Here is a 7,409-nt window from a genome sequence, read left to right as displayed (position 1 = left end):
CCCCTGTGTCTGCTTCTCCTTGCTTTAGGGCTTCCTCTTTGCAAAGCACTTCGTGCTCATCCCTATCATTGCCCAAGTGCTGTATCATATGGGTCAGAGTCCCAGAAATGGGTTGTAGCATATTAAGGGTAATGGGTTTTGCCTTAGAAATAGTATAAACGATATCCCGAAGGGCAATACAGTGGGAAAAGGTTGGCACATTAGGTGGCAATGAATTAATGAATGAAAAAGCATGAAGTGCTCATTTTGTACAAAGCACTGCAAAGCCCTTAGGCTACCACTCGAAAAAAGAAAACAGTCTCAGAGACAACACACACAGGAGGTTCAGTTGCAAAGCAGATCTTAGGGTCCTAGGGCAAAATAGACATTAATGCATCTTCATTAATGTCATTTCTGATGATAACCCCATATCAGTTTCTGAGAATGGACAATTTGGCAGTGCCAAGGACTTTGATAGAAATAATTTTTCACTGAAGTGACAGGGATAGTAGCCCCTGCAGAAGCACTTATCAGATCCTGTATCCACAAGAATTGCTTCCCTCTAGCTGTGTGACCTTGGGCAAGTCACTTAACCCCCATTGCCTAGCCTTAGCCCTTACTACTCTTCTGCCTTGGAACCAATTCACAGAATTGCTTCTAAGATGGAAAGTAAGGGTTAAAAAAAATTGCTTCCGTGGATGACAGCTATTGGAACTGGACTATAAGCAGGGCTGGGTGGTCTGCAGAGGGTACACCTGCCTATATGTGGTAGCTAGTTACCTGTTTGTGTTGCTGATGGTGAAGATGGGCAAATCCTTCCTCTATAGGTGTTGCTCCATTCAGTGATGGCTCTAGGAACAAGACTGGAAGCAGGGCTATTGATCTAAAGGGAGACGGCTATTTCCTAGGCTTTGGAGCCTCTATGGTCATAGGCTGCCAGGGTCTGAGGAGTAATACTGGTAGAGGTGGTTTGATTCATTTAGTAAATGTGGCCACCCTTTGGGTGCCTTATTGCTTCAGTGTGGTTGCCTTGCCTGGCCTCATGAGCTTTTGTTTTATGTCTTAGTTTATTTACTTTTATTTAGATTTCTGAAATTGAAGATGTTGAGTGGAGAAAAATGAGTGGACTCTCCTTTGAATTCCTAAAGCATTTTTCAGGACCTCTTAAAATACATGTGTATATGTGTGTGTACATATGTTTGTGTATGGACTTACAATATAATGAGAATATTGCAGATATGGTGCCAAGAAGCTTGTAGTAGCAGACTGACTACGGTAGGACCACAGTGGTGTTGAAAGGATTCTGTTCAAATAAGATGGCTGATGACGGTCCTTGTTTGGATAGTTCTTATCTGGGAATTCCTGCTCAGCCAACCAAGGCTCCAGTTTTCCTGTTGTGACAAGGAAATCACTTTAAAAGACTGATATATATTAATTTAAGGTTGCCAAGGAATTCAGCTATGTAATTCCTAAATGAAAACTCAAGTCAGCAGTCAACCTTTTATGGAGTTTAATTACAAACAGGAGGAAGAAAGGTATTAGAGAGAGAGAGAGAGAGAGAGAGAGAGAGAGAGAGAGAGAGAGAGAGAGAGAGAGAGAAAGAGAGAAAGGGGAGAGAAGGGAATAGGGCTTAAATACCCCTTCTGTTATAGAGATGTAGTCCCTTTCTTTTTATTTTTTAATTTTTAACGATTCTTATCTGACATTTCGCTATTCATATTCTCTCTATCCCTCTTCTCCATCTTCCCTGAACCTGTAAATAGTCTGATATAGTTTATACCAGTGCTATCATGCAATACATATTTCCATATTCTTCATGCCATGAAAGAAGGCACACATTGCACATACAAGAAAAAAATGCATGAAGGAAATAAAGTAGAAATTGGCATGCTTTGATCTTCAATCACATTCCAACAGATCCTTCTTTGGCTGTGGATAGCATTTTTCATCATGAGTCCATTGGGGTTATCTTGGAATCTAAATGCAACCACTTCTGAAACAGTTGGGCTTCAAGGCCAGGTATCACACAGAGCAGAAGATTTCACTAAGCCACTATGGAACTGAGTTTTATGGCTTTTCTAGAGGCCATGGTAACACCCAAATGGTCTTTTCAAAGATTATACTTTACCCATTGGTTGGCATAATTCATCTCTGTGGAATATATTAAGCTGGTTAATCAATCAGTGGACTGAGTTTCTGGGTGGTAAACTCTAACCAATCAGGAGAAAGCAGGTCAAATGTGTGATTAGAATCATCCCCCTGGCTAAACTGAACTTTTGAATGTTATAAATGACAGCAGCAAAATGTATGTAATAAATGTGACCTAAGCTCTACATTCACATGGCTTTGTTCCAGTTGTGAATGTTGTCCAAAAGATCCGTATCTCTTTGGCTGCTATGTCCTTGTCCAGAGTTTACTCTCAGAAATCTCAGAATATAGTTCTTGTCCAGATTTCCACTGATGTGGCTAAGTGGGATCCCCAATTCCCATACAGGCACTTAAGGTAACAAATGTAGGTATTGGGTAAAAAGACAACCTTTATTCTATCCCACAGAAAATGAAATGTGGAAAATTATTTGGACTCACAAAAACCTCCAAAACAAATGTAGAAACATAAACTCTTCATAATAACCCACATTTATGGGTTCAATAAATACGCTTTTTCCAATCTGGTGTTTCTCAACTTTCCATCCTCCAGTCTAATGCCACCCTAGAGCTTGGGAAATGAAATATACTTTGATGTTAATAGAAATTCTGATGAGTCTCACATACCCCAAAGAGACCTTCTAAAGCTAGGACTCCCTGGATGGAAAGCACATATTGAGAATGCTAGATAAAAATCCATATCTCATTGAACATGTACTGCTGAGTAAAATCCAGGTGTTGATTTTTTTCCCCTCCCTGAATTGTTAATTTATGTAATTATTAAATGGAGGCAGGCATGCCTGGTTCTTTGGATACTAGATGGGAAAGACCATGATTGGCAGTGGGAAATGGGACAGCAATAACACTTCCATAACCACAAAGGGTGTGAGAATAATCAGCACAGAAACTATAGGGATGAATGGTGAAAGATGGAGAAGGATGAGGAGGCATACAGTGCTGGTACGCTGGGGGAGAGCAGAGAGTATTGCTCCCATAACCATGGATTAGAGTTGGGAGCACTCAGCAGTAAATAGCTTTAGGAGGTGGAACAGTGCTGGGAGAGGGGATGGAGGGAGGAGTTTGAGGTCTAATTTTTATAGGGTTTTTTTGGTTGTTGTTTTAATAGACAATCCCATCTGTGCCACCTTGGGGTTGGTTCATTAACATTTCTAAATCATCTCAAATTTATTGGTACAACTTCAAAGTTGTCTTCTCAAAGTTATCAGCTCTCTTTTGATGTTCTGTTGGCCTGGAAAAGTGGAGGTCTGGAATTTATATATCATAGGATCAGAACCCTGACAACAGTCCCTAGATAGCTTCTGCTGAAGCAGTGCATGGTTCCAGGCTGTGAATTTTGGTTAATATATGATACAATTTGTAAATTATACTCATTTGATTTTGGGGATCATTTGTATATGACTTCTGGATTCCCCTTTGCAATTTAATTTCCTGCTAGTGCTCCTTCATATTGGCTCCTTATAAATATATTTTTCTTACTAATGGGGAGTGTATTCAAGGGGCTAAGTTGTAACAAAGGGGTTCAGTCTTTCAGTATAGAGAGGGTGAAAGAGTGGAGACCCCTCTCTCAAAGTGGGTTTCGCTGATGTTTAGGGTTGGCTCAGAGAGAGGAGAGGGGGTTTGAAGATTTTCCCCATTTTGCCTTCCCTCCTTAGCTAAGGCTGTTCTCCCAGATTAGCTCTTGTCCCCCCTCCACTACTTGAGACCAAAGGGTCTCCCCTTGATCTGTTCACTCACAGTTGATTCACAGCTTGGGGAACAGATAACTATTTTAATGTCAACTCAATCAGGGGTTAATGAAGAATAACTAGCAGAGAAAGAATGGGAAAGGAAAATGAGAAAAGGGGGTCCCTGCCTCTATCTAAAACACTTTTCCCTCCCTCCTCAAGTTTGGGGGGAACTCAGGCCTTGGTAGCCTGAGCCCCCTAAGAGAAAGTCAGGTTGACTCACCCTGGGTTTGGCTCCTTGGCCACAGGGCAACAAAAGGTGAAGTAAAGTTGGACAGAGATTTAAAATGTCTTTCTCAGGCTTCCTCTTCAATAGTCTTTTCAATTGGGAAATATTGGGGAGAAGGATTTCTAGTCACAGACAGGAAAAAGTGAGTAACCCTCAGGAGAAAGTCTTTTTCCACCTTCTCTCTTCAGCTTCTCCTGACTGAGAGACCAACTGCTCTACCAGCTAGAGTCTTCTTCTCCTCCAGATTCCCATCTCCTGGGGCCCCTCCCCCATTGAGGTATCAGTTCCACATACTCTTCAGCCTGGCACTTTTCTTATGTGCTAGCCTCTGTCACAGGAGTGGGATGTTGGTGAGGGGGGACCAGAACAAGATTAAACTTTAACAAACTCCCCTATGTTGTGGTGTCAGTCCCTTGCTACCGATTCAATATCAGGAGCCACATGAATAATCCATTTCTTTTTCCAATATGTTCAGGACATTTTCCTTCACTAGACAAGTCAGTTTCTGAGACTCTCAGACCTGGGGTATCAGACAAAATAACCACTGAATGCTAGTGTTTTTTCAAGAAATAATCTTTCTCAGTCCTGAAGAGGCTTGATTCCAGGATTCTGATATTTAGGGAATCCTTTCTGCTCTCTGCCCCAACTCTCAACTAGAAGACAAAGTATCCAGAGTTCCATTATCCATTAATTATGCATTCAGACCTAGTGGTTGAACATGTTTGGCTCTATCATGTGTTTCTCCTAAGTCACCATTAATGACTGGGGGTGGTGAGAGGAAGGAGTTGTTTTAATAGATTATTCCTTTCTAATAGTATAAATAAAGTACCACATACAACATTGCTATGCTTCTGTGAATAAAATCTAGTAAGAATGGGATGAAGGGCAAAAAGTCCCCCCCCACCCCCCCCATAGGAGTGAATGCTGAACCTTGTTCTAACCCAACTGGCTATAACCTTCCTTTCTAAACCTCTAGGTTAAAAGTGAGAAAGATAGCCAGCTTTGAGAGCCATAGAGAACATGACATTATTGATAGAGAGTTCTCTACCACTGGATTCTTCAAATGAAAACTAGATGACCTCTTGTCAATTTTCTTGTAGAGGGGACTGATTTTGAAAGATTGATTGGACTAAATAGCTCCTTCAAAATATGATATACTCTGATTCTGTGATACTGTGACCATATTTGCCAGTGTATGCAATATTATGCAACTGTATCTCCTAAATGGGAGGAGGTACTATTTCATTATCACTTCTGGGACAAGATTTGATCCTGGATTCTTGAAGGCTATGCCAAAGGAATGCAAATCTTGGCAGGTCTTGCAAAGCTGGAAATTGTAAATACAAACCCAACAACAACTTGTCTGTCATCCAAGGACCAATCTAGCCAAGTTGGGGGATGCTCATTACTAGAATGTTGGATATCAGATGATTAATAGTTTTGTTCTCAGAAATACAGGAAATCACCTATTAAATATCATTTTTAGTATAAATGTACCCCTATATGTGAATATAGGATATCCAGAAAAATGACTTTAGGTTTGTAAAGATTAAAATTTAGGGGAGATGGGGAGACTGAGGCATCTGAGGCAGGTAGAAATTAGTTTCTCTCTGCAAGGAGTATTATATTTTTTAGAGGTTTATTAAAGTTAAGGATTAAAAGAAAATACAGGATAAGAAAAAACACGTGTCTAGGCCAGAGGCCTAGACCTCACCTACATTATGGAAAGAGCCGTGTCTGCCCCAAAACGGAAGTCCAAAAGGAGCCAAGACCCTTCAAAAGCCTTTCAATCAACTTCAATACCTTCTCGATCTCGGCCCAGGTGAGATTACAAGGCATTCTGGGGAAGTGGAGCAAAGGCTCATGGGGATTGTAGTCCTGTATTCGAGTCTATTTTTTACAGGTTCAAGATATTCTATGTGTCCATAACCACTCAAAGTCATAGCTCAGGAGTCTCTAGTATTTAATTTATTTTTCAATGCTTTCCTTCTGTCTTGGTATGGGTTCCAAGGTAGAAGAACAGTAAGGGCTAGGCAATTGGAGTTAAGCAGTGTTCCCAGGTTCACAAAGCTAGGAAGTATCTGAGGCCAGATTTGAACCCAGGGACCTCCCATCTCCCAGCTCTAGGCCTGTCTCTCAATCTACTGAGCCACCTAGTTGTCTCAGTGTTTACTTTTACTAATGAAAAAAATAACATATTTGCTATTTATTTCATTCAATACATTAGGTAACTTTGGATTCCATGAAAAAGCTTTCAAGCTACTTTGAGAATAGCATTTATGTATCATCCTTTAAGAATTTTATCTATGGAATTCATCAATTAAAATTGATAGCATTTATATAGTTCTTTAAAGTCTGCAAAGCATTTTATATGTGTTAACTCATTTGCTATCCAAACAAAAATGTTGTAGGCTACATAAGGAGAAAGTGAAAGGAATGCTGATTATTATAATTAGTTGAATTTGCTCAAACCTTTTTTTCCAGAGATCTGATACATAACAATAATCCTTTGTGACCATAAGCTAAGCTTGAGGGATGGGGACCACCAACAGAATATGGACTGGACTGTTCCAATTGAACCTGGACTGGGAGCAGCCTTAGCAATCAATATTTCCAGTGGGGAACAGCCCCAGAAGTTACCAGACAAAACAATAGTTTTTCAGTCTATCTCTCAGGGACCCCAGGCCTACTCCAAGAATTTACTGATACACCCTTCCCCCTGAACTATAGTGTTTTTCTTCTTTTTTCTTTCTCCTTTTGAAACAATAAAATGTTAGATAAGTTCTGTGTCTAATGGGGCTCCTATCATTAGGAGAAGAACTCCCACATACATGCCATTCTGTTGAGAAGAATATAATAAAAAAAAATAATGCTCATGCCTTTCCCTCTGGCCTTATTGTCTCTCTTCTCTCTCACTCAATTCAACTCCTGTCCTTGGGGTCAGAAACCAGGAAGGTAGTGGGTTGATAATGACAACAAATACAAGAAATGACTTTCCACCCAGAGGCTTACAGCATTTCATCCTCCTCAATGGAAAGTCACCAGGGAAAGAGGGAGAGGGAAAGGGAGAAGGTCTTTGGGAACCTTTTGTATGTAGACCCAGGTCCTGTGGAGCAGCAAATTAATTTTTTCACCACATTAAACAAAAAGTAAATACTAAACAAAATTCCTATGCATTACATTATTATTTCAAGACATAGCTATCGATTACCATACTTAGCTTGATAATACAAGGCTTTTCCAGATGACCTTAATTTTGTTTTCTTCAAGCTTCAAATCATTCCAAGATCTTGCTGTGATTTTTTTCCATG

The sequence above is a fragment of the Monodelphis domestica genome, chromosome 1 (genome assembly GCF_027887165.1).
Source record: "Monodelphis domestica isolate mMonDom1 chromosome 1, mMonDom1.pri, whole genome shotgun sequence".
Lineage (NCBI taxonomy): Eukaryota > Metazoa > Chordata > Mammalia > Didelphimorphia > Didelphidae > Monodelphis > Monodelphis domestica.
Note: the sequence above shows the minus strand (reverse complement) of the source record.